We start from the raw sequence: 22,989 nt of genomic DNA on the forward strand, positions 1-22,989 counted from the left end.
GAACTTCGGTTCACAAGGGCGTTCAACCTACCAGCGCCTTGAGACCATACCAATGGTACATAAAGCGCTATATAAATGCAAAATAACATAACATAACACCTCAGAAACCTGAGACTTGGATCAAGGCGCTGTCATGCAACCTTCAATCATACTTTTATTACTGACAGAAAGATCTTCATACCGACTCTGCCCCATACATGCACGTGAGAAATCTGAGACTAGGCACGTGACTCCACTTGACCTCTACGTGTGTACTCTCTCATGCTAGTAGCCCAAAATGCACACATCAAACCCCTCTCCAAACTCCTTCCAACCAACTTAAATACACTCACCCTAGCCAACCCTGTCCTACTTACACCAGAAACCAAAGACTAGCATCCAGATCTCACCATGTGACCTACCCACTGCACCACTATCCTAACACCAAACTTTCAGTGCTGTCTAACATCTCCTCACTCGTTTATAACTCAACTAATGTGCCGTCACCTAACAAAGACCTCCCACCTCACGTGACCGCTAGTCACACCAATGTCAAAGACAATAAGCTCTTAGGTGCGCTCATCAATGCCCAAGCTCTCCCTGCACATGCCCTAGACATAGCAGATATGATTACATCAGAAAACGTAGACGTCCTGGCTATCACTGAAACCTGGTTGCATGCTGCAGCTGTCCCCTCTCTTTCTTTGGCCGTCCATGATAACTATTCCATCATCAGATGTGACAGGGACACTAATCAAGCAAAGGGTGGAGGATTTGCCTTTATCTTCAAAAGTTTGCTTGAACTCAGGGCGATTCCTAACATCCAGATACCATCTGCAGAACTACTCGCCATTAAACTACCTATTTCTCCCAACCAAACGGCTACAGTACACCTCATCTATAGGCCCCCAGGTCCTATCTCATCATTTATCGAGGATATAGCATCTATCCTTGCTTCCAACACCAAGCCTAACTCGCAAAACCTCCCACTTGGTGATTTCAATCTAGGATACCAAGATGTGAACGAGTCTAAAGCTGCTGACCTCGTAAACACTCTAACAGACTTGTTTGTTTATTTTATTTATATCGTGCACCTGACCCGGAGGTAATTGGGCGCTATAGGAAGGTAATGGTTACAGGCATCGAATAGACAGTTATGTGCATGAATACAGTTTGAACATTCAGGTAGAGTTACCTGGTTATACAATGGTGCATATATACATATTAATCATTATACATATTAATCAATATACATATTATACATTGGGTCATAGCAGTAGTATGTGCCGAACACCTAGTGGCTAGTGGTATAAAAAAGCTGTTATTTTATGTTTTATTTAGTAACCAGGTGATGACGTGACTTCTGAAATTGTTAAATGTTTGAATGGTTTGAATATTCTGAGGGAGTGTGTTCCAAAGCTGGGCGGCTAATACTGGGAAGCTAGAGCCTCCGGCTCTTTTTAGAATGTATCTGGGCACCATCAAACATGGTGTGTTGGAGGATCTGGTGTTTCTATTGGACACCTTCCATGTGAACTTATCAGTGAGGTAGGGGGGGCTTGGTGGTTAAGCGCTTTGTGAGTGAGGCAGATAGTTTTTAGGGCAATTTTGTCCTGTATAGAGAGCCACCTGTGGTGCTTTCTAATTTCTGATATATGCTCTCTTTTGGGAATATTCAGTGCGGCTCTGAGCGCGTTATTTTGCATGATCTGTAGTTTATTTAAGATGGTTTTGTTCGCTCCTAGGTAAAGACTGTTGCAATAATCCAGTTTGGATTGAATGAGCGCTCTCGCCAAAGTAAGGCAGCTAGTGGGGGATAGTAGAGGTCTACAGGCTCTGATCAACTTGCCGATGTAGGCTGTGGCCGATGAGGTCATGTTAATCTGCTTAGTTAGGTTGGACTGGGCATCGAGGTAGAAACCTAAAGTTTTTACATGTTTGGCAATGGGTATGCTGTTCCCATCAATGACAATATTTGTGTAGTGAGGACTTAGTTTGAGGATGTTGTTAGATGATCCGACTAGGAGTAATTCAGTCTTATCATCATTCAGGCAGAGGCCATGTGTGGCCATCCATGCCTGAATGATGATGTAGACTTTGTTGATCCTTGCGACGTCTATATCGTAGGTTCCTGAGAGGGGTAGGAGTATCTGGGTGTCATCCGCATAATTTGTGTAGGTGACACCCAGATGGTCCAGTTTGTCAAATAATGGCTTTGTAAAAATGTTGTACAAAGTGGGCGAGACGCAGGATCCTTGTGGGACTCCGCAGGTGATGGGGATGGGGTTAGCAGCTGCTGAGGGTGAGAACACGCGCATAGTTCTGTTGACGAGGAACTGGAAAATGGGCCGCGGAGGATAGGTGGTTACAAAGTATGGAGTGATCCACCAGATCAAAGGCCGCAGAAAGGTCGAGTAGGAGTAGGATGGCCATCTTTCCTTTGTCTTTTAGTTCATCGATCTGGCTTTTGAGGTCGACGAGTGCGGTTTCTGTTCCGTGCTGAGGTCTGAATCCAGATTGACGTGTGCCGAGTCATTTGTGAGCTTCAAGATAATCTTGTATTTGCAAGTAGGCTATTCTGTCCAAGATTTTCAATAGAAAGGGGACTGTCGTAATTGGTCTACAGTTGGTGGGTATAGCTGGGTCAAGGGTCTGTTTTTTTAATAGTGTAAGACCCAGGACTGTTTGAGGTTACTTGGGACGGCATTATTAGAGAATGAGGAGTTTACACGTTTGGTAATGAATGGGGCAAGGTCTCTAGCTGCGTCTTTTATGATCTGGGCTGGGCAGCTGTCGCCCTTGCAGTTAGATGGTTTGAGTGACGCAATGATTTTATGGACTTCAGGAATGGTGACTTTTTTGAATGTGAAACCTGAGTTTATGTGAGGGGCAGGGGTGGGAGCTGGTGTAGTGATTGTTAGTTGGGATCTTTTGTCCGCTATTTTGGTCTGCAGTCCTTTGATTTTATTGGAGAGGGCATTTTGGATGCTGGTACACCAGGCTTTATCCTTGGTGCATGTATCTGGTGGTGGGTTGGGGTTCTCTTAGAATGTTGAATAATTCTTTAGTACTGGAGCTGGCTTGGGCTATTCTGTCATTATAGGTTTCTTTTTTGGCCTGGATTATCTTATTTTTGTAAGTGGCAGTGATGGTGGCCAGGTTAGTTTTATTTACCGGTGTAGGGGAAGATTTCCAGCGTGTTCCCATTTTCTTTTTTCAGTACGGAGTATTTTTAGCTCTGGAGTGAACCATGAGTTAAGGTGGGCTATGGGTTTGCTTTTACGAAGTTTTAGCGGGGCAATCTCATCAATGGCTTTGGTCATGGTCTCTTTGTATATGTTAATTAGGTTGTTGGGATCATTAGTGTCCGGTAGGGCATTGAGTAGGGGGGCTGCCAGCGGAACTAGAGCATCTGCTGTGATGTAACGTTTATTTCTTGTGAGGCAGGGGGGAGCAATGATGGGCTTTTTCTTTTCCAAGTTGTTGATATGCATTTCAAAGGTAATAAGGTGGTGGTCTGACCATACTAGTGGAGTCGGATCTAGTGGGCTGATGGTGCAATTTAGGACCGCAACCCAGTCAAGTATCCTTCCTTTTTCGTGTGTGGCTTCAGCCTTACACAACAAATCAATGTTCCCACACACATCAAAGGTCATACCCTCGACTGGGTTGCTGACCTGAACTGCACTCTTAACTTGATCGCAGTAACTCTCCTGCCTTTGGTCTGACCACCATAAAATAATCTTTGAAATCAACTCTTCTCATCAAACCTCGAAACCTAATCTTGACCCGTCCATCGAAACCCGCAACAAGAAGGATATCACGACTGAGAAACTTCTCCCCATTATTCTTCCCATACTCAATACATCGCTGTCCACTTACTCAGATCCCACTGTTCTAGTGGATACATACAATCAGGCCATGCTAAAAGCGCTCAACATCATTGCACCGTTAAAGCTGCGTAAACAAAAACCCTCGTCTTCATATCAACTCATGGTTCACTCCACAACTCAGAGACCTAGGTAAAGAAAAAAGAAAGGCTGAGTCTCATTGGAAAAATATACCATCTCTAATTAACAAAAACAACCTAACCTTTGCCTCCTCCGCTTATAAAGCTGCTCTTCTCAGAGCCAAATAAGATGTTTACAACAAACGTATCCTGCAGGCACAATCTAACACAAAGGAACTCTTCAAGATCACAAAGGAACTAGAGTTCCCTGTAGCCCCATTGAACACTTGCATCCCTGACACTGCCTGGTGTACCAACATCCAAAAAGCACTTCTAGATAAAATTGCCACACTTCAAACTAAAATTAATGCTAAAAGAAGTAACCTCTTGAACTCTGCCCTGAACTCACCTTCATTCAACCCCTCCACCCCTGAACATACTTGTAAACCATTCAGCTTCTCACCTCTTACTATTGAGGAAGTTGAAAATATCATAAGGAAGCTCAAGCCCAAGGTGACACATGTCCTGCTCGTATTATCAAGGAGGCAGCTTATGACCTTGCGCCTTTTATCACCACCTTCATAAATGCTTCTTTCAAATCTGGTATTGTCCCGGACAACATTAAGGATGCCTCGGTCATTCCACTAATCAAAAAACCCACTCTTGACCCAGGTAACCTGTCTAACTACAGGCCCATTACCAATGTGCCATATTTACTAAAGGTTTTGGACCGTGCTGCCTACCTACAAATTCAGGATTACCTTGAATCGAACTAACTACTGGGACTCCGTCAATCTGGCTTCCGTTCTAGAAATGGCATAGAAACTGCCCTGATTGATTTAAAAGCTCAAATTGAGGACCTAAAAGACAAGGGTAAGTTGGCACTACTCCTTCTCCTTGATCTTTCAGCAGCTTTTGATTTGGTAGATCATAAAATTCTATGTCACCACCTCAAAACTGCTGCTCATTGGTCTGACAAGGCCTCATCTTGGATCAGTTCCTTCCTGGCTAACAGAACCATGAGGGTTTTTTTCTCCATTGGCTTCGGCTGAACCAGCACCTGTCCATTGTGGAGTCCCACAAGGGTCCTGTGTCTCCCCCACATTATACAATGTGTTTACAAAGCCACGTTTCTATATACATGACTATCTGGGTGTCTCCTACACCAATTACACCACCAACACCCAGATACTCATTCCCAACACAGGCGACCATATCTCTGATGCCAAAACACTCAATGAAGTCTACTCAGTCATCCAGGCCTGGATGGCACATCAAGGGCTCTGCCTTAATGATGAAAAAACTGCTGATCCTCGGCTCGCACGACAAACTGGCTAAACTAGACTCTGCCTATAATTCATTTACTATCGATGGTAGCATCATTAAAGTGTCTAACCTAACAAAAACTTTTGGTTTTTACCTTGACTCAACACTTTCTCTCACCAGACAAACAAATGCGGTGGCGTCTGCATCGGCCTATACTTCCAAACTCATCACAGCTTGTAGACCTTTTCTGACAACCAAAAACTGCATCATCCTTGCCAGAACTCTAATCATGGCAAAAATTGACTACTGCAACGCCTTATATTTAGGGACTAGCCAAAGAAACATTGACAAGCTACAAGTTACCCAGAATAATGCCATCAGGGCTGCCCTCAACTTACCTAAGAGATCTCACATTTCTGATACTAGACACAACCTACACTGGCTCCCTGTCGCACGCAGAATATCTCTCAAACCTATAAGGCCCAGAAAAACCTGGCACCCGACTACCTAGCCAATCGCTTCACGTGGCACTCTGCCAACAGACCCTTGAGGTCTGCCTATGTGCACACACTGTCGATCCCCAGCTTCAAGCTGCAGACAGCAGGGGGAGCAAGCTTCCCAGTCCTCACTGCCAAACTATGGAACACAATACCTACCACACTTATAACAGAACCGACTTTCCACGCATTCAAGAACAAAATCAAACTCTGGCTCTTTGAACTTGATGCTTCCTCCTCATCCATGTAACATACCCCCCTGCTATTACCTCAGGCTGTACCTGAGGCCTGCACCCATTTCTCTCTCCTTCGTCTTTTGAAGTGTTTTCTGCGGTATGCTCATGCAACACCACCTGTAATGACTATAGTGACTATTGGAATGGTGCTCCTTAATGTACGTAACATGTATTCTGGCCTAAGCTATTCACTTTGGTTAAGACTTGCCTCCCATCTGGGAAACCTGCAAACTTGTATGTAACCATTAACTTGCAAACTATGCGCCCAGATGCCCAAGGGCAAGGTGTGCAATATAAATAAAATAAATACAACAAACAAACAAAATACTAATGGGATGGGAGTGAGGCTCCTTTAGCATGTCTGGGGGCTGTGGGTGATCTGTTATGTAGAGGGTGGTGATGGGTTCTGCGCTATGAATATTGTTGTTGTAACTATTGAAATGGGAATGGTCTGTGATGGGTGGAAAGGATGACATGGAAGGCAGGAAGGGTGTGGGGCAGGGAATGGGGTGATCCCGGGAACAGACCAGTTTGGAGAGGCCATTTTTGTAGCTGATGAATTGTCTCCCGGTGCAGAGTACGCCATTCTGTATAATACAGAAGGGGAACATGGTGATGATTAACCAGCTTGGCATGGCTGGGTATAGCTGGAGTTGAGGCGGGGGAGCGCCTTGCGAAGTAACCTGTTACTATGCAGTACTGGACATACATTTGGGGTTGTCTGTTCAGGTGATGGTTGGCCAATGGGGTCAGGGGTAGACCGTTGAGGTAACTTCTTCCTAAGTAGTACAGCATATGATACTATAATAGACTAGGGCCATGATATGCAATACAATTGACCGTTGGTACGTTGATCACTGGCGCCGGTGGGCAATTATGCAGCAATCGGTCATTCAAACATTTTCAAATAAACCATTGATACAAAGATCATTAGCAGCACTGGATAATTATACAGCATACGGTATACAGCATGCAGCGACAGTGGGCTGTTATACAGCAGTTAGCCATTCGAACATTTTCAAATAATCCATTAATGCAGTAATCAATAGCAGAGCTATATAATTATACAGCATATGGTACCTATACCGCAAGCGGAGAGTATGCAACATACGGTTTTTCAGGTGTCTCGAGTAGAGCGGGCTGAGTGCAAATATGCGGTCTCAATTGGTAAAGGTAAAGGGTCACAATGCGGTCTAGGCACTGCTAATGTGAAACAGAATCAACAAACAGGAGCAACTTTACAGGTACAGAGGCTATGTGGTTGGCAGCCCGGTAGGGCGGGGTCGTGATTAATTCTTGTGGACAGTAGCAACCATGAAACGAAGAGCTTTCTAGACGCAGGGTTAGAGTGTGGTAACCTCCGGGTAAAGCTAATGAATTACGGTTAGCATTCAGTAAAGTAACAAGAGCCATATAGTATGGCCAATGGTCAGGGTTAAGCAGCATCAATGACAACATATATTGGTAATCAGCAGTAGCAACGAGCGTGACCTTAGGCGAAAGAAGGGGAAGCAAACAAAATAGGGGCAGATAGTGTTTTTGATTAGTCCTCTTTAACGTGTGAATAAGGTGAACAGTTAGTTTGTACCATTGGTACCTGGGATCAGTTGGCGGTGAACAGCGGACTTCAGATACGATGTTTAGTCTGTAGGGGATGAAAGAGGGCGAGTATGTGGGGAGTACTTACTCCGTATGGTATGCCAAGGGTGGGGGCCAGCAGCCCCCCATGGACAGGCACAGACAGGCCCTTTTGCTCGACCCTTCGGAGAGGAGCTTCCGCACGTCGGCTTCCGACTATCGGTGGGGTTGAAAGGTGGAAGTAGTGTGGCTCAGCCAATCCGCGGCTGAGGAGGGAGATCAGGCCGAAAATTGAAGTAGGCTTGCAAAAGACTTGGCGGGCATTGATCGCATTGTATATAATGCCCTCTTGCCTAAAATTCAGTCTCAAATCACACCTTCGGAGAGTGCCTGGCAAACAAGACATCTTCCGAAATACTGCTGATGGCTCAGTATTATGAGAACAGAGTTAACAATGAGAGGAAAAGGATAGAAAAGTAGAAAGTGGATCTGAAGACGTTACAGTAGGTAGCTAGGGGACCACGAGGATATGCACAAGGGGACAGGTTATGCAACACACCGGGATATTGAATGAGAACCAGTGTGCCTACTGCAAGCAGGAAGGCAACTGGAGGGTGCAGTGCTGAATAGTCCACCAGAAGGGAAGCAGTATGTACACAAGACGAGGGAGAGGGTGTAGTAATGGCATGCATGGACAAAATAGAAGCCAGTTTTCTCAGCATCCACAGTTCAGCAATAATACAGCAAATGCAGACTGTGAGAAACAAGAAGGTGTCTCACCCGCTAGTCCCCAGGGATCTGCCATCCAGTTGGCCAGGACACGGGCATCGTTTTTGGATCCAGTTCCTGCGGATGGACCAGTGTGGGAGGATCACCTGGGTGAGGGGTCTTGTGGAAGTGGAACACCGGATGGCGAGTCGGGGTATCCCTTTACCTGTAACACCTTTGCCCCGTCCTACCAGGTAGGATACTTAGGAACTCAGTCTCCCCCCCCCTTACAAAACAAACACTTTCTCACGGGCAGCTCACTATGAGAAAAAACGGACTAACACAGAGCTGTGTACCTGACATGTCCCAATACAATGGTCAGGCAATTACTGACCAGCACACACACCTGACTTCCATTACACTTGCCCACACGGATAAAATGCGTAGCACGAGAGCACACACTGAGCAAGGCAAAACACACGAGGAAGCAGCATTTCCAAGATGGCAATTTAACATGAGGAGAAAGACGGCAAAACGGAAGGGCTTTGCAAGGAGGGAAGTGCCCTGGACCTTTTGGATGAGGAACTGTTACATGCACGAAACCTCGAGAATAGAAAACATAAGACCAGGAAACCAGCCTGAAGAATCCTGAATTGTGTGTCTGAGGTACCCGGGGCCCTCCTGCATCGATTTGTCAAGGCGGGGAGAATCGCCTGCCACCGTGGTACTGTCCTTGGCTCCTACAACAAAGCAGTGCCAGTGAAATCAACACAGCCGGGGAGTTGGGGAGACTGATACCAAATCGGTCTGTGCTGAAGCCAAGGTTGCAAGTAGCAACATTGTATGGTAAGTCCGGAAGCGAACAGTGTGTTAAAATGCATGTGATAACAAATGCAAGTGAAGTTGAACAACAGATGAGCGATTGAACTTTGAAACCAAGATACGATACATTTGACAGAGTGGTCCGGCACCGCGTGCATGCTCATTCGAAGGTCTCTGTAAGGTATCCAACTAAGAGTGGGGAAAGGTGAAAGAGTGGCAAAGAACTGTGCAGTGACAGGTCAAGCAAAATCCAGTGCACAATTGAAAGTCTTCAACGTTGACACTACCAAACGAATTGATGACAAAAGTGAATTAAGTTGGTCGAAGATTTTATCTGGACACCCCGGGCAAAGAGTGATCCTCGAACAGTGTGTCGGTGGTTGGGGGATGGTGAAACATCTGGCTGCTTAGAATTTGGGTTGGTGTATTCTCCGTCACTGAAGGGTACGTGCTGAAGAACGTATTCGCTTTCGCAATCACCAATCTCCTCCCCTACGATATAGGCCGAACTGTTTTGACATCTAAAGTGGGGCAAGCCAGGGGAATAGAGGTATTCCTTGATTTTAGAATAACCGCTGGCGAGAATGAAGGAAATTCGCCATTGAGCCACTGAGCTCTGAGGAGTGGGATAGAGGAAAGAGCGCGACTGGGATTGGTTGGCAGGATTCCTCCGGTGAAATCGGGTAGGAGACCATGAATGCTCAAGATCTCCTCTTGGAATACTCAGGCTCACAGAAATTTACAAGACACTCAGGCCCCTTACCATTGTTTGCAGGCGCTTCTATTGTTATGATACAAGAAGGTTGGATGGTAGATTGTGTGGGGGCGGACCTCCAATCACCTTGACCCAGAGTAGGCCCACCTCTTAAGAAGCGAGTGCACGTTTGTCAGTAAAGCTGTTTTATTGTACAAATGGCCAGGAGGACCCCTCCTTCGACACTGCGTAGCTCTGAACGGTTGACAGTCGGCCATAGGTTGTGTGTTTAGTGCGGCAGAAGTGTGTGTGCATGAGCCGCAGGGTGATTCCTCCGTCACAGGACCACTGGTCTGCTTGTTGGAGATGGGGGTTCGCACATGGGATTCCACTGAACCCTGATCGCCTTCGGCATCACCAAGGATGTCGATGCTGCCCTCACTGGATTCCCCCTCCACATCTATGGAGGCCTCAGCCTGCATGGTGTGGGCTGCCCAGCAATTGGTTTGACGGTCCTTTAGAGTTTTTGGGCAGAAAAGTCAGGACTTGCAGTTTTTCTCAGGGTGATCCCTTGGCAGGCAGTTATTGCACACCTTGTGTGTGTGTCTTTCCTGGGGTATTTCCTGGTGCAAGAATGGCAAAATGTAAAGGGAGTGTTTCCCATTGCTAGTGGAAAGGGCAGCGCAGCGATAAAAGGGAAGATAAGGGGTCAGAAGAACATTCTCTAAAAGTTTACAAGTTTATGACCTCCACCCACTCTCCCTACTGTGAAGGGCCGAGGCCCGGTGAGGCCTGTGTAGGCAGCATTCTTCATTCGTCGAGACAGTTGAGCGTCATCGATGATGTAGTCGTCCGTCGAAGCAGTTGGTAGTGCGGTGGGCAATGTGCGGTTGTAGAAATAATAGCAAGAAAGTCTAATATTAAACTGTCTAATCAAAGGCGCTAGTCAAAAGAACTCTGCAAACTACTGACCAACAACAATGGTGGAAAAAACCAATCTGAGGGACCTTGACGCGTCAAGAACCATGGGTACAGTAGACGTCACACTAGGGATAGTATTACTGACACACCCAGTTGATATCCCTTTGAGTTTCGAAAACAAATCATATAATACTCTGCGACTACCACTAGATGTCGGACTATGCATAGCATTTGATCTACGCAGATCCACAAGCCTCAGCAAAAACGTTTTGAAAAGAGACGTTATGGTTACAAATAAAATTGAAAAAACCCAAGAAATACACAAGTTATGGTAAGCTATGCAGCCATAACTCGCGCCACCACTGTGCACTGCTAAGACTAACACCCAGGACATCATTGATGACATCACATATTACATGAATTCTGACGAAAATTCCCTATAAGGGGTCCTGTTTACAATGCTGGTAGGAACATATGAAGGGTAACAGAGAGATGTTTCATGAATTAATCCACATCAAAAAATGTACTGATTCAATACGAAATGTTATATTGAAGTGTTTTTGTGCGCTGTAAGGCCTTTAGGTGTGTGGCACGTTACAAAAAAATAAAGTAAAGTACAGTTGTTCATACAACAATTTAATAATGAATACACATATAGGCTACGCCTACAGCATGGACCATTGCAGTACAGCATTTTTTATCTGGTAATATTGGCCCGTAGAATTATAAATTCAAGCCGATGAAAATCTTGACAAATGCTAAACTAGGAATTAACAGCTAACACAATACAAGAATTACTACATAGGTTTTAGTACAAAAAATACATATGAAGAGCATCAATGCATAAACATCCGAGGCACATACAGGGAAACTCTAGCAAGTAGGAAAGAACACCATGACCAGAAAATGACAATAAGTAGAATTCATCATCATGTATACAAATAAATTGTCTGTTTGGACCATGCTTATTGAAACACTTGTTTACGAGCACGATAGAAATAAAATATCAATTCAAAGTCAATTCAATTCCATGTATGTGCACCATGAGCTCAGGCCAAACCCTAAGGAAAGCACCTTAAGACTATATGACAAGGTTAACGTCTAGATATACAGCAGCGTTAGAATTTTTTAATTCTCACTGTCACTGAACAAAAACAACCACCCCTGATATGTGATGTCATCAATGATGGCATTTGTGATGTTATCTTTGATGTCCTGGGTGTTAGTCTTAGCAGTGCACGGTGGTGAGAGTTATGGTTGCATGACTGGAAAATGTCTTGGATTTTTAAATTTTACTTGTAATCATAAACGTCCCTTTAACAAAGTTATTTCGCAGAATTTCATAGGCTTTTGCCAGTGCACCCTAATTTCCTACAAGTCCATTATACCTATGTTTAATGATGACACCTAAAAAACACACTCACCGCCAATGTAGCAGCTCTAGAGTCCGCTGACAGTGTAAATGTCTGAGGACAGCAGGTAGCATCAACAAAACTCAGAAGCACAGGTGACAACAGAACATGTTCTACCCTTCTAATAAAAACATACACATAAACCAACATTACTAATATTTAGTACACCCAAATATACATTTTTATATAATTCAACAATTACGACGTTTGTTTTGACTTGGCACACAATATTATGGAATGATCCACACACAAAGCATTACTGTACACCTAATATATAAGTTAAGTACAACTGTTCATACGCACTGAGATAAAGCAACAGCGCATATGCAAACAAATAATGCAATGTATACAGAGTTTATTGAAATATTTTCTTATAGTACATAATGAGGATGAAGAAACCACACTGCCGAGTAATTATGGAGAATCTCAACAACCACAAAGACAATCCCAATCCCCAACTGGACAGATTAAATCATGAACTAGTCTTTAAAATTAGATGAACTTTAAAGAACTTGTAATGTATGTTAAAAATCATGTCATTAGACATATTGATCATCACTGCCCTACTTGTGCATGGCTCCCTTTATCGCAGCAATCACCTCAACAAAACCAGAAAATATAAATGAGAGACGGTTTGATGAAACTTCTCTCCCTACCTCTCCTGATGATGACTTTATACAACCTACAAATTCCCCTATTTATGTTCCCTACTCAGATTCTCCATCTGTTTCTTGAAATAATTATAAATGTTATCTGTATATATCAGTCCCACAAAAGATTTTCTTTGTAAATGAATAATGTAAATTAAAAAATGTAATGTTCCAATGTTTGTAAAAATAATAATAATAATTCAGCATTTATACAGTGCTACGAACCCGCAGGTATCTGAGCGCTGCTTATTACCCACATTGTGTGGTGCTCATTTATCGACCTCAGAAAGATGAAAGGCTAAGTTTGGTCCTGCCGGGGTTCGAACCTGCGTTAGCAGGCTCTGCACGGATGTCAAAGCGAGCGCTCTACTCGCTGTGCTATCGGACCGGCATTTCGTTGTTCGCGGATTATAATGTCCGTATTTGCATATTAACCAAAAACAAAGAGGTGGTGGCTGGAAGGTTTAGAATGAATCTTAACCACTGGCATTGTGCTGGGCAACCCTCCAGATCAACGTTCTTCGCCTACCATGCCATTACAGAAGGGGGAAGACCATATGCAAATCAGGCTTGGTCCCACCTCAAAGGGGCAGTCCAGACCGTACTTCTAGGTCAACTCGCTTCTGCACGAGACCACAAGCATCCCCAAACATGTTTCGGCCTTGTTGGGCCTCATCAGGCCTCATCAGTGAGGAGTAGCTTGGGTCTCTAGGCCCAGCAGGTACGGGACCCAAGTCTGGGCATACCTGTCCCACTCGGGTGACAAAGCAAAAACAAAGAAGTGATGGCTGGAAGGTTTAGAATTAATCTTAGCCACTGGCATTGCTCTGGGCAACCCCCCAGACCACCGTTCTTCGGCTGAGTGGGACGGGTGGGACGGGTATGCCCAGACGTGGGTCCCGAGTCTGCCCGGCCTAGAGACCCAAGCTACTGGTTACTGATGGTGCCCAACAAGGCTGAAACATGTCTGGGGATCCTTGTGGTCTCATGCAGAAGGGATGTGACCTAGCAGTTCGGGCTGGACTGCCCCTTTTGGGGTAGGACCAAGCCTGGTTTGCATATGGTTTTTCCCCTTCTGTAATGGCTTGACAGGCTGAAAACGATGGTCTGGAGGGTTGCCCACAGCTATGCCTGTGGTTATGATTAATTCAAAACCTTCCAGCCATCACCTTTTTGGTGAACATACCGCCACCTAGAGGAGGGAACTATGTATTTTTTTATTTGTCTGCGAATGTCACTGTCTGGGTGCAGATGCCACACTGTGCATCTGAAACTGCAAAGCGGCCCGGGACCTTGCGTTTGGTGTTCAGTGAGCATCCCCCTGCTCTACATCAGCCTGCTCCCGTCTCGCAGCTCATCCTGGGCGGGTTAGAAAAAGTGGTTAGTCCTTCTTCCCTTTTTGGATTCACAGAGTGTTTGTATTGACTGGACCGAGCACCATGGTTCCACGGTAGGCTCTTTCCTCCTTGGCAGTTCTTCTTCATCCCTTGGTTCGCGCCCATATAGACGTTTAAATGTGAAAAACCCAGGGATGCTTGGGGGGCGTTTCGAACAGCAGAGAGCCCACCGGATCATTATATCCCAGTCCGTTTCCACAAATTTCTGAGGGTGGTTTTGAGGGCCTTGCTAAAACGCTAAAATGCTCAAGGATTCTGTCCATCTAGAGTTGATGCGTCAACATTCAGAGTGTCTTAATCTGAAGGATTTCCTTGACTTCAGCCATAGGTTTGCTCATGAACTTGGTACCTTGGTCCCCGAGGATTTCTCTAGGGAAGCCTACGCGGGACGGGAAAGGAATACAATGTTTTAGGATTTGTTGTGTCAAGCTATGCCGCATAGGGAGAGCCTCGGGTTAACTGGTTGCATAGTCTATGTTGACTAATATGTACTCATTTCCAAGTTGGGATGGTTCGAGAGGTCCTACAATATCTACCCCTCTGCAGGAGAAAGGTATGTCTATGATGGGTAATGAGTGAAGTGGGGCTGGAAGTGAGAAGCTTTGGGCCATCTTCTGACACATGGAACACGTTGCTACAAAGTGCTTTATATCATCGAAAATCCCGGACCATTCGAATCTATTCATCACTTGCCCTTGGGACTTAGCTGTCCCTAAGTCCCGCACGGTGAGGTGTGCATAGGCAATTACTTTTTGGGACTATGTTTTGGGATTTTAAGATACCTTCCGGTGCTGTATCTCCCCTATACAATAACCCCCATTTGAGGAAAAAGAAGGGATCATCTTTCGTCCTTCCCTCGTCTTCCGGTACTAGTTTTAGGAAGGCTTCAGCTAATAGAGGGTTGTTGCGCTAAGCAAAGGCTAGAACCAGTATTATTTCAATTTTGTTAGCCTCTGCCTGTGGGGTGGATGTTTTTGCCTCAGGTTGTTTTCTCATGTCAGCTTCGCCAAATTATTTTTTCCTCCCATCACCAAATACCGAACCCAAGCTGCAAATCGTGAACATTATCTCAAACATTGAGGCCAGGCTTTTGAGAGCCAAATGCTCCCACTCAGACGACACACTCAATGGTTTATTCACAGCGCAGAGCAGAACTTCACCTTTTCACTGATTTGATAATTTGTATAGCGCATATCCCATGATGGGAACCCAGCAACAAGTTGCATCTAGGCACAGATTGACAGTACATTCAAACTCAAAGGATTTGACACTTGATTCAATAGTACCATGATTTAGGTGAATAGGTAGTCTTTAATTGTTTTCTAAACATGCTCAATGATTCAATTTGCCGCAGACTTCGACTGAATTTAATTGATTTCTATTCACCCACTGGACAGCCTCTTCCATGCAACTGTAATGATCTGCAATAAACCCCAAGTCACTCCATATCACAGGACCACCTAACCGGGTGTGTTACATACATATAATATATACATATATATTGAAGGGCCAGCCTGTGAGACCAATCACAATCTACTATTGTTATTAGATACAGATGAAAGAGAGGGCTTATGCAGGAGCCATGTGGTACGTCACTGGGGCTGAAGTGAAAGGAATGAAGGAAACTGATTGGCTTGGGACAAATCTTTGCTGCCACAGAGTACAGAGCGCTGCCTCTAATCACAAAATCAAAAAAGCTACCCAGGACGACGACGTGCCCGACAGTATCAAAGACAACAGACAGATCTAATGAAATGAGTACCCTGGCACCATTAACCATCCATCTAAGGTCATCAAATGCTGCAACAATGAGAGATTACCTGCTGCATACCACGTGAAAACCAGCAATGGCAAATTCTTCTATAAATGTTTGCAAATGAGGCATAACTACTTCCACCAGCTTCCCTGGATAGGAGAGCTGAGGAGAAATAAGGAAAAGACTAGAGTATCACTTGGATCCAGCGAAGGATTTTTCAAAGTGCGAGTGAAGGGATCATAGGGTGTGATAATGAATTTGAAGTTTCTTAAGTACTTTATTTCCTGAGACATTTTGTGAGTGTCAAAGATAAGTCTGGATTATGGTTTTTCTTTGTTTTTAATTAAGCTTTTCTTATATACTATTTTTCCAAGCTGGCCTCGTTTGTCCCCTGTAAAAGTCTGCCCACTGCTCCTGTTCTTGCAGACCTCTTTCTATGAAATGTGTTCCGGTTCTTTGGTCTCCCTGATATACTCGTCTCGGAGAACACAATGTATGTCTCGTTTTTGGAGGCATCTCACGACTACCATTGGCATCGAAGATTGGTACTCTAGTGCCTATCACCCGCAAACGGACGGCCAAACTGAACGGTTAAATGCCACTCTAGAACAGTATTTGCGCTGTCTCACCCTGCAATATCAGGAGATCTTGTTTTTCGTTCTGATACATGCTGAGTTCGCTTACAACAATTCTGTGCACACTTCAACCAGCTCTACGCCTTTCTTGGCTATGTATGGCTAGAATCCATGCACTCTTCCTCTTGATCTGTCCCTGGAAATTGCGAACCCGACAGTGCATGGTTGTCTTTGTGATCTGTCTGCTGTACATGTGGCGGTGAAAATGCATCTATTGGAGGCACAGGAAAGCTCCAAGTTGTTTGCGGACCGGCACCGTTCTACCGCACTGTCATACCAGCCCGGTGCCAAGGTATGGCTTCCCACTGAGAATCTCTGTCTTCCCGGTCGGAGGTATTTATTTTGTGGGTCCCTATCCGGTTCAGGCCATTATCAACCCGGTTGCGGTCAGGCTGGACTTGCCCATTTCTTGCAAGGTGCACCTGATTTTCCATGTCTCTTTGATCAAACCTTGTGTGGACGGTACTAGACTTCTGGATCGCCCTCCTCCGCTTATGGTTCAAGGTTCCGAGGAGTTTGAAGTTAATGCTATCCTGGATTCCAAGGTCTCTAGGGGTGTGCACCTATTCCTAGTAGACTGGAAAGGCTATGGTCCGGAGGAGCTGACCTGGGAGCCTGTTTCTAACACACATGTGCCACTGCTTCTCTCGTGCTTTTTGGCGCCCAGGGGTGGGAAGGCTTCATTGGGGGGGATGCTGTTAGGAAACCACTGCAGGTTTCTTGCTCTGGCCGTTTGCACCCTTCCCAGAAGTTGCCATCTGTTGCCCCCCCCCCCCCAATTCTCCCGTTGCAAGCAGAAACGACATGTGATTAGGGCTGTAAGTACTGCTCCAACGCTCCATAGATCCTTCAGGGAGCGTTGGGGGATGCCCTGGAAACACTGGCGTTACGCGTTTCATAGGTCACATATTTTGCCATGTGCGGCCCGTTTCCCATGGTCACGTGGGAACTTCATTCATTCTTAGGCTCCTCCCACGGCTCACTTGCTGCTGCTGAATTTGGTTTCTACAGCCACGCTACGTTTGAGATTTCCTGTGCTTTGATTTTTTGCTTCGTTCCATTCAATTCCCTTTGTCTAGCCCGTGCCTGCTTTGTCTTGACCTCGGAACGTTATTGGATTCGGCTTGTCTTCGATTCTGTCCTTGTTACTGCCCGAACGTTGCCAGGATTCACCGAACTCTTTACACCTTGCCTTCTCTCTGCGCGCGATTTGTTTGTTTTCCATCGGCATTGGACCTTGTTATATTGCGGGTTTGTGCTGACTAGTCCTCGCTGTGGATGCCCTCCGGAACTGAACTGCATCTGCTATTGTAGTTCTTTCTTTGTCTGTCAGTACTGCATCTATCTACTCTACCTGCAACTCCTGCTACGTTTCTACAAGTTTCTGGACTTAGTGTTCTGGACTAGAGACTGCCTTTGGAAACACTATTAGACATCCTTGTGCCGGCAGCTTTAGGGTCTTGGAATTTGCTGGGACTAGAGACTGCCTTGTGGGACTCAGGCTTGAGTGGATTTCGTTTTTTTCCGGGACTCCTTCATGACTTCCTTGTTTCCCTCTGCTGCTTCGCTCTGCCGGTAAGACTTTCTACACTAATACATTGCATCATCCTTGCTACCTGTTGATTGTTATTCTCACAGTCTGTTTTAGGTATTCTGTTGTCTTCGCTCACAGGAGAACGCCCACCCTGCCTAAAACAGAGAATTGCTGTTGTCTTCACCCACCTGTTGTTAAGGTAGCCTTATTACCTTTTTGGGTTATCTTGTGCTTACAGTTGCTGTCCTGTGATATAACCCTATTTTTCCTTTGCATGTCAGCGGTGCTCCCGTTGCGTTATCCATCTTTGGGTCAATACACTCCTCAGGTAGTCCTTACGTACTCCTGAGGAGTACATTGGCAGAAAGAACTCATTGGCTACACGACGGGTTCAACTGACTCAGCAAGACTACTCCGTGGGACAAAGAGGGTAGTCCTCACACCCAGAGAGGGATTTTAGCTTCCATCCCACGCCACCAACACCTTTATGGGGTATGCAGGAGTTAAGGCGTATGAGAACCCTATAAACCATTTAATAATGGCTGGCTTGGCTTATGACCCAATAGTTATTCAGTCCTCCCCATGGAAAACAACAGAACAGCAAAAAGACCACTCTCCTCGAGGCACATCATGGGATGGACCAATAAGAAGTATCTGCAAAGTCTGAAGAGTTAAATTGTGCCGTAGCAGACACGGGAGGCACGACCCGCAGGAGGGAGAAAGCAAGATGTGGAGTCGCACCATGGCGCCTGTACTGGGAGAGTGTGACGAGGGCCTGCATCGCAGATGAATAAACAGACCTGGCAAGGATCGAGAGCTACGAGAAGGAGCCGTCCAAAGGATCACATACGTTACAAGCAGAAACAAAGATGCCGGCCGATGCGGAATCCAGATGACGAGTCGAATAAACAGCAGCGGCAAGAGGAGGGCCAGGCAGACTATGCACCCTACCAGGAAGGCAGTGGGCTCAGAGGAACAAGAGAAGGATGGCCATGCGAGACAAGAGCACCAAAGGGGGAGGGGGAGTGGAGAATGGAGGGTCCCTGAGTGGGACAGAACAGAGAGAGATGCGCCAGAGTGGGTAGAGAAAAGACAAGTCCCATTGTGGAAAAGAACAAAGAAGCCCCAAAGTGGCTTTGCAGTCGGATTTTGTGGAGCATCAAAGGATGCTGGTGCAGAGTTTTGGATGTGCCCCAAGTACTAGGACTACAGCAGTAGGAAAGATGAGTGGGTAAGACTGTCTGCTTTCACCCCCCTCCCATGGCAATGAGGTAACACAGCAGCCAATCACACACCAACCATCAAATAAAAAAAATGAAGAGATGGTTACCAAATGTCTGGCCATCCCGCAAACACAAGGGCTCACAGAAATAAAATAAAGAAATACACTCCACCAGACAGATATCTGCATATGCCAGTCAGAACAGGTTTTAGGCCAACTACAGCCACCAGTCCTGCGATACAGGCATACAGTCACTTTCTCCAACACAAAAAGGGGAACATGGGCTAATCATGTGACAAACCATCCTCAGGTATTCGAGGCAAATCAAAACAACATCCATTTCATAGAATCGAAGGGATGTCAAAAAGGACTTTGCCAGGTAAAATATATCAAAAATCTACCGTCTTCCCACCAGATGACCACGAGTGGGGGCTCCCTCTGTGGAACACTAGGGGAATGCCTGACTTATGAGCCACAAGGAATCATAATGCAGGGTACCCAAACAGAGGCACTCAGAGTCATGCTTTGGAAGAAGTCCGTCTGGAGGGAAAAATAAAGTCCAAACCCTGTTAAAGACAGCATAATGTCCATGGTGCAACCTCATCAGGTAAAAAGTGAGCCTTCGACCCAACAACCGGCAAACAGAAAAAGCCAGCTCATTACTTATCCGGACATCACTTGCCCACAAGGCAATAAGCCAGATTATCCACTACAGAACTATTTATCATTTATGTAGTTCACTGTGCACAAAAAGAGGCAGTGACCTTTTAGGGAATTAATTTAGAGACTGCTACTGATCCGGATGATTTGCTCAGGTAGGTGGGATGACGCCAACTCATCAACCTGCCCTGTGTCTGACATGATATGATATGGCGCCTATACACAAGTGTTTCAAGGTGCGACGAGGCAAGGGTGGGGAACAAAGGGAGGACATACAACGATCCTACTAGGCCAAATGCCATTCAGATCGCGCAAATGTGTGGGAAGGGCGCAGGGACAGTGCAGTACATGGGAATAGATAAAACAATAAGTAAAGTAACGGCCATCATGTGGCAAGTGCATGGGGGTCCCACCCACACACGGACATGAACACAGTTTTCCTCTGTAAACAGTCTGCTTTGTTCATCAACTTCATATTTATTCAGAAAAAAACGTATTGCACAGCATAACAAAGCACATACATATATGTAATATCAATATTCATAGATACATAAAACAATTTACACTCGAGTTTTTCAATTTAAAGTGTATGCTGAAAAATGATTTCTTCTAATGTTTCGACCGTTGCACAATACTCGCTAAAATAAATCTGCATTTACTGGCGAACTCGCACATAAACCCAATCGTTTCCAGATGACAAAAAAAAATGTCTCCCAGGGGCTATTTGACAAAGTTCAGGTCACATTTAAACAACACATACCTGCGTATTTTGGTGGCTTCTAGTGTCTCAGAGCTCTCAGAAGCAGCCATAAATTGGCACGTTAGCGATGTACGAGCAACCTACACAAAGAACCAAACATCATAAGTTAGTGTGTACAGACTTCAAGCGAATATCTTGAGATCCCATGCTTGCTTGCAGTTGTTTGCTTCAAATAGCGTACATGCACGCTCTGTCGCCCACGTGTGCATGCTCACACCCAAGCACTCTCCCCATCCACCAGCTCTCTCATGCTATCTCGCCATTCCATCACCACGCCCACGCACGTAAGCCCTCTCATCACCACCCCCACGCAGGTGTCAGTCCTCTCATCACCACCCCCACATGCGCATCAGCCCTCTCTTCGCGCATCAGCCCTCTCATCGCCACCCCATGTGAATCATCCCTTATCGCAGCGTGCATCAACACTCTCATCGCCACCCACACACACGCACCGTCCTCGCACATACATGCCAACATTCTGTGACCAAGAATCTGTAGGAATCTTAAAGTTTAAAAAATATCAGGCAAGGAGGTAATGATAGGAATAGGGCGCGTCAGTAGCCCATTGTCATTGAATGAGCCTGCCGCCGCGTGTGCATTCATTGACAATGAGGCGCCTGCCACGCCTTCTGCCACCACGCTAGCTCGGGGGAGCCCTTGAAAGACTTCCCCGAGCTGGCGTGGTGGGGGGGCTAATGGTGCCTTTTGTCAAAGGCACCCACGGCGTAGGGGCGCAGTTAGCCCGCCGCTGTGGGCGCCTTTTACATCAAAAGCCTGCATGCTGCGCCTTCTCCCGCTACGCCAGCTCGGGTAATCCCTTGAAAGACTCCCCTGAGCTGGTGTGGTGGGGGGGCTAATGGCACCTTTTGTCAAAGGCATCCGCTGCGGAGGGGCGCATTTAGCCCACCGCCGCGGGCGCCTTTTACATCAAAGGCTTGCATGCCGTGCCTTCCCCCACTATACCAGCTCAGGGGAGCCCTTGAAAGACTCCCCTTAGCTGGTGTGACCAGAAAAATAAATAAATAAAATATATATATATTTTTAAAAAATCGGTAATTGTTGCCAATAAATTGGTAGGCGGTAGGACTGCTTAAAAAGCGGTATCCTACCGCCTAAATCGGTAGGGTTGGCAAGTATGATCGCAGCGCGCGTCAGCCCTCTCATTGCACCCCCACATGCGCATGAGCCCTCTCATCGCCACCCCCCACGTGTGAGTCAGTCCTCTCATTGCCAATCCCACGTGTGCGTCAGACCTCTCGCCACCCCCACACGCGCTTCAGCCTTCTCATCGCCACCCCGTCAGTCCTCTCTTCGCCAACCTGCACATTCACCCTCTCAACATTAACCACCCCCCTGCGCATGCATTTGACCTCTCACCCCCTACACACGCGTTTGCACCCCCAGCAGCCTCCACCAGACATTATTCGTGGCCCACTCAGTATCCGTATTTTTGTATTTATTTTTATTTGTAAGTGACATACGCCGTTTCATAGAGATGACGTGGAGCATGTTATTTTGTTTAAGTACAGGTATATAGCTTCTTATATAGATTGGGCTGGTCAGCGGGACGTTCTGCTGGGCATTGTCTCAGGCAGACTGGAAAGGTGCACTGCTTGTGTCCTGTAGGAGCTTCGATGGGAAGGTACTCCTGGGGGGCTGGAGGATGGGGGCTGTTCAGTCCCCAAGCAGATGGATGCCACTGATGTTAAAAGGGACTCGAGGATCGTGGCATGTTGCTCCTACATGAACATTCTCACCACGGGAACACGATGAGGAACTCTCGCGTGTGGGTCAGCGATAAGAATAAAGCTGCATTTCACAGCAGCAGCCTGAGCCCTAGTCCTGCAGCGCAAGCAAGTCATCCCCCCCTCCCTGCAGCCGGAGGGACGCCTCAGCTGGGCCTGTGTAGACAGCCTTTGCGGGCGGGGCTCGAGTGCCCCGGCCCGGAGGTGAATACCTGCAGCTGCGGCGCCAGCGGGGGAAGATGGCTTCCCCCTCGCTGCACCCTGACCCCAGGAAGTCCCGCCCCTTCCTGCCGAGCCGAGCAAGAGTCAGCGTGACGTGAGGGCGGGTCAGGGGACGGCGTGACGTCAGGCCGGGCCAGGGGTCAGCGTGAGTTGGGCGTGGATCAGGGTCCGCGTGACGTGTACCGGGTCAGGGGTCAGCGTGACGTGAAGGAAAATCACGACAGTCCAACTGAAGTGAAAGCACCGACCCTGCTCGCCCCCTCTCAACCACCCCCGTGCGCATGTGCATGCATATGACATCTCACCCCCTACACACGCGTTTGCACCCCCCTCCCCCAGCGGCCTG

The 22,989-nt window shown here is 46.4% G+C and overlaps 1 protein-coding gene across 2 annotated transcripts in view; it reads right to left on the reverse strand.

The window, feature by feature from the left end:
- LOC138468405 (zinc finger protein 850-like) overlaps window positions 1-22,693 on the reverse strand; it is a 76,400-nt gene extending 53,707 nt beyond the window's left edge. Inside the window, exons 1-2 of one of the 2 annotated variants that reach the window (XM_069608958.1) lie at window positions 22,634-22,693; window positions 20,677-20,756 (exon numbers count right to left, since the gene is read on the reverse strand). The gene's annotated coding sequence lies outside the window, so the exon portion shown is untranslated. Of the gene's footprint in view, window positions 1-20,676; window positions 20,757-22,157 lie in introns of both variants that reach the window. The other variant, XM_069608957.1, reaches the window with a different exon arrangement.
- Between the last annotated feature and the right edge of the window lie 296 nt (window positions 22,694-22,989).

The sequence above is a fragment of the Ambystoma mexicanum genome, chromosome 4q (genome assembly GCF_040938575.1).
Source record: "Ambystoma mexicanum isolate Mex_15411 chromosome 4q, UKY_AmexF1_1, whole genome shotgun sequence".
Classification (NCBI taxonomy): domain Eukaryota; kingdom Metazoa; phylum Chordata; class Amphibia; order Caudata; family Ambystomatidae; genus Ambystoma; species Ambystoma mexicanum.